Raw genomic sequence first — 5127 nt, forward strand, 5'->3', positions numbered from 1 at the left:
AATCTTCCATCAGGTATATAAAAAATATAAAATGATAAATCATTCTCTACAACACCAAGTCAAAAGGGATATTCTTTTCTGATAAAAATATATTCAGAAGAGCAGAGCACACAGGGTATGTTTAGCCTGCTTTCTTTTTTAATGAGGATTGCATGATACAGAGTGTATTAGTTTGCTACTATGGTACAAACCTATACCAGTACTGCCAACAGCAAGGACATCTGTGTGTAAAGTAACACCTTAGCTTGCATCTTGGCTTGTCAGCTTACATCATACTGATTCGCTGTATCATATTCTAATGAAGTTTGGTGGTTCCAAATGAAATGGTATGCAAAATGGCCAGAGTCAGCAAAAGTGCTTGCATGTTCTACATTGTCAGTAATAAATAATAAATTTTGATCTACCACTAGAAGTTTGGTTTACCTTTGATCTGTATAAAAAATTATATTATAAAATTGTTTTTTGATGAGGTGATCAAAGAGTGTGTGGCAAAGAAGATGTTGGAAAAATATATTAAGTAGTTAATAAAAATGTCATTTTTCTGGATTTTGATGGTTTGGGTTTGATCAGCTTTACAAATTTTAAACTTTGTATCGATTTCCTTTCTTACTCTAAATATCCCCTTTCATACCCTCTTTCACATTCAGAATCTTATAATATTTCTTTGTTTTTAAAGATTTTGTTTAGTTATTTGAGAGAGAGAGAGAGAGAGAGAGAGAGGCAGAGACACAGGAAGAGGGAGAAGGAGGCTCCATGCAGGGAGCCTGACGTGGGACTCGATCCGGGGTCTCCAGGATCACGCCCCAGGCTGAAGGTGGCACTAAACCACTGAGCCACTCAGGCTGCCTTTATAATATTTCTCTATTAACAAACAGACATTTGATATCTCATGATGTAAAATGTCTTCACGATGCAAGAGCTAGTCACTTAATTCCTCCCTATCATTTATGGTAGGAAATTTTGCAATTTCAGCTATAACAGCTCTAACTGTAAAACAGCTCTATATAACATTTAACTATTTAAGAGCTCTCTAACAGCTTCTAATTTGCATTGCCACAAATGACAGCTGAGCTTCTGAAATAATACATTTTATTTGAAATGCTGCACATTACATAATCTATTCGAAGACCTTTTTAAGGAACAATTAGGAATCCATGGTTAATCATTTCAATCTGCCAATGGGGACACTGTTAGCAAAACACAGATAATGGGAAACTCTACAGAACAAAAAACCTGGTTTCTTAAATTTGAAAAATTGTAAGAAAAAAACCCCCAATGGAATGAGAAACCTATAGATTAAAAATGACATATCCCAATTCAAACAAACTTAGAAAGTGAAATTGTGAAATAATTGGAAATCATCTGACTGAATATTTGATAAGAAATCAATGTTACTTTTTAAGGTGTGAAATGGTTATGTTAAAAAATAGTTACCTTGTAGAGATATAAAAAATATTTATAGATAAAATTATATATCTGTGATTTGTGACTAATTGAGAAGTGGGTAAAGCAGATTTGGCTATAGGTTGACATTCAAGGACTGGGTGAGGGCGACATAGAGGTCCATTCTACTGTTCTGTCTTTTTGTTTGTGTATGTTCAATATTTTTTATAATTAAAAATATTAATATATTCAATCTGATTGTACAGATTAGAGGGACATAACTCATATAAGATGCCAACACCATCATTCTGATGAATCAATTAAATTGGGTGTACTGCATGTCTTGGGAGTTAAAGTCTTTTTATTGTTAAATATCAAAAAGTGAAATAATTTCATTATTTCTATATCTAACATTGTAATTGTGTGTAACCTACATAAAATCAAGTACTCTGCTTGATAAAAAAAAAAAAAGAATGTTTTATAATTCCTGTATTAAGCATTCCCAAATATTCCAAGCATAGTAAATATAGGTTTTAAAAAGATCAAGTAGTGGGATTAAGAGCAAGATAGCAGAAGAATAGGGGTCCTCAACTCACCTGGCCCCACAAACGTACCTAGATAACTTTTGAAACATCCTGAACACCTACGAATTTGACCTGAGATTCAAAGAGATAACAGGTGGAATGGTACAGAGAGCAAAGTTTTAGCTTCTAACAAGGTAGGAAGGTGAAAAAAATAAAAAATTCAGAAAAATAAGAATAAGAAGCACCGCGAGGAGGGGCACCGCGAGGAGCAGGGCTAAAGCAGGGCAGCAAAAGGCTCCGGGGCAGCAAAGCCCAGCCCTGGAGAAGCGGGAACTTTAAAAACCGGCGCTGGAAAAGTGCCCAGCAGGGAAATCAGGCACAATCACAGGAGGGTCAGGGAAGCCTCGAGATTCCCGGAGTCACTGTAAGAGGAGGGGCGCCCCGGAAAGCTCACCGCAAAGGTGAGGTGGCTGCGCCCGCTCCCTTCGGGAGAGGCGGTCCCCGGAGCACGAGTCCAGCGCACAGGGCCCCAGATCCCAGGGTGCCCAAGCGACCACAGCCTGTGATCCTGGTTCCCCTGGGACAGGAGGAAGCGGGGAGGGCACAGGACACCGAGAACTCTCCTGCGGCTGGGCGCCCCCAAGCTGTGCAGGTCAGCACCCCGGTCCCTGCCCTCAGGAGCATCTAGGCCAGTGTGGACTGGGACACTGTGGTTACTCTTGGGGAGCTGACCCAGAGCTGGAGAGCTGGCCGCCACCAGTGTTGTTGTCCCTCCTTGTTTCACAGTGTGCCTGGGAAAGGCGGGGCCACCAGGGGACAGAGGCCTCAAAAGGTAAAGAGCTCCCACTGAGCCCGGCACCTGGCGGGGAGGGGGGCATCTCCCCCAGGTGCACACACCTGAGAGTCAGCACAGCAGCCCCTCCCCCAGAAGGCCAGCTGGAAGGACAAGGGAAGAGCAAGTTCTTGACCCACCAGTAATGGAAAGCTCCACGGCCAAGTGAAAATAGTATACATAACTAGAGGGTCCCTTTTTTCCCTTGCTTTTTTTTCTTTTTCCATCACGACTTATTTTTATATCAGACTAAAAATTTCCAATATTTTTTCTCTTTTCCCACCTTAACTACAATATTTTACCGGCTCTTCATTTTTAAGTTTTTTCCTTTTCAACTTTCATATTTCTACAAATACATGTCGTTAGATATATTTTTCACTTCTGGATTCCCGTCAATATATTCAATTTAATTTTGGTAGATATATGAGATATATGGTTTTTTTTTTTTCTGCCTTGTTTTGTTTTACAATGGTGGAAGTTAATACCTTCTAAAACACAACCAACAACACCAAAAACCAAGTGGAATACCGTGCTGTTGCAGTCTGTGAGATTATATTCTCTCTTCCTTCCCATTCTGCCCCCCTCTTTTATCTTGTTTATGTTTTGGTGGTCAATGTTGGGACTTTAAGTATTGCTGGTTTATATCAATTTGGGATTGAGCATCTTCTAACATACTGAACAAAACACACTCAGAACCAGGAGGATCACCCTCTAGAACCCCTCAGGTAGACCATATTCTCTCTCCACTGTCACTTCCTCACCACCACCTCCCCCTCTTTTTTCTTCTCTTTTTCCTCTTTTCTTTACTTTTTTTCTTTTTTACTTTCTCTTTCTTCTCTTCTTCTCTTTTTTCTTCTTTGTTTTTGGTTTTTGGATTTTTATTTTAACTACTTTGTTTTAACATTTGCTTTTCACTTTAGTGGTCCTTTTGTTTTATTTTGTTCTGTTCTTCTTTTATTTTCTGGCCTCTGATATCTTTGGAATCATCTAGGGGGAATTTTACTTAGGTCTGGGTTGATATTTTTGACTCAGCCCACTCATACAGCCACTTTGTACTGGACAAAATGACTAGAAGGAAGAATTTACCACAAAAGAAAGAACCGGAAACAATATTCTCTGCCACAGAGTTACAGAATTTAGATTTCAATACGATGTCAGAAATTCAATTCACAGCACAATTATAAAGCTACTGGTAGCTCTGGGAAAAAGTGTAAATGATGCTAGAGACTTCCCTACTGCAGAATTGAGATCTAATCAGGCCAAAATTAAAAATAGATTAAATGAGATGCAATCCAAATGTGATGTCCTAACTGCAAGGGTTAATGAGGTTAGAAAAGAGAGTGAGTGACATAGAAGACAAGTTGATGGTAAGGAAGGAAGCAGAGGAAAAAAGAGAAAACCAATTAAAAGCCTATGAGGAAAAGCTTAGGGAAATAAATGATAGTTTGAGAAGGAACAATTTATGTCTAATTGGGATTCCAGAAGAGGCTGAGAGAGAGAGAGAGAAGACCACAAAGTATATTTGAGCAAATCATAGCTGAGAACTTCCCAAATCTGGGGAAGGAAACAGGCATTCATATCCAAGAGATAGAGAGGACCCCTAAAAAATCAATAAAAACCATTCAACACCTCGACATTTAATAGTGAAATTTGCAAATTTCAAAGAGAAAGAGAAAGTTCTTAAAGCAGGGCAAGACAAGAGATTCTTAACTTATATGGGGAGAAATATCAGATTAACAGCAGACCACTCCACAGAGACCTGGCAGGCCAGAAAGGGCTGGAAGGATATATTCAGGGTCCTAAATGAGAAGAAATGCGGCCACGAATACTTTATCCAGCAAGGCTCTCATTCAAAATAGAAGGGGAGATAAAGAGCTTCCAGGATAGGCAGAAACTGAAAGAATACATGACTATCAAACTGTTCTGCAAGAAATATGAAGGGGCACCTGTAAAAGAAAGAGGGAGCCCAAAGAAACAATCCACAAAACAGGGACTGAATAGGTAACACGGTGACACTAAATTTATATCCTTCATAATTACTCTGAATGTGAACGGGCTAAACGATCCCATCAAAAGACAGAGGATAAAAAAAGCAAGACCCATCTATATGCTGTCTATAAGAGACTCATTTTAGACATAAGGACACCTCTAGCCTGAAAATGAAGGGGTGGAAAACCATTTACCATTCAAATGGTCCTCAAAAGAAAGCTAGGATAGCAATCCTCATATCAGATAAAGTTTATCCCAAAGACTGTAGTAAGAGATGAAGAGGGACACTATATCATACTGAAAGGCTCTATCCAATTAGAAGACCTAGCCATCATGAATATTTATACCCCTAATGTGGAAGCTGCCAAGTATATCAATCAATTAATAACCAAAGTAAAG

Source organism: Canis lupus, chromosome 22 (genome assembly GCF_011100685.1).
Source record: "Canis lupus familiaris isolate Mischka breed German Shepherd chromosome 22, alternate assembly UU_Cfam_GSD_1.0, whole genome shotgun sequence".
Classification (NCBI taxonomy): domain Eukaryota; kingdom Metazoa; phylum Chordata; class Mammalia; order Carnivora; family Canidae; genus Canis; species Canis lupus.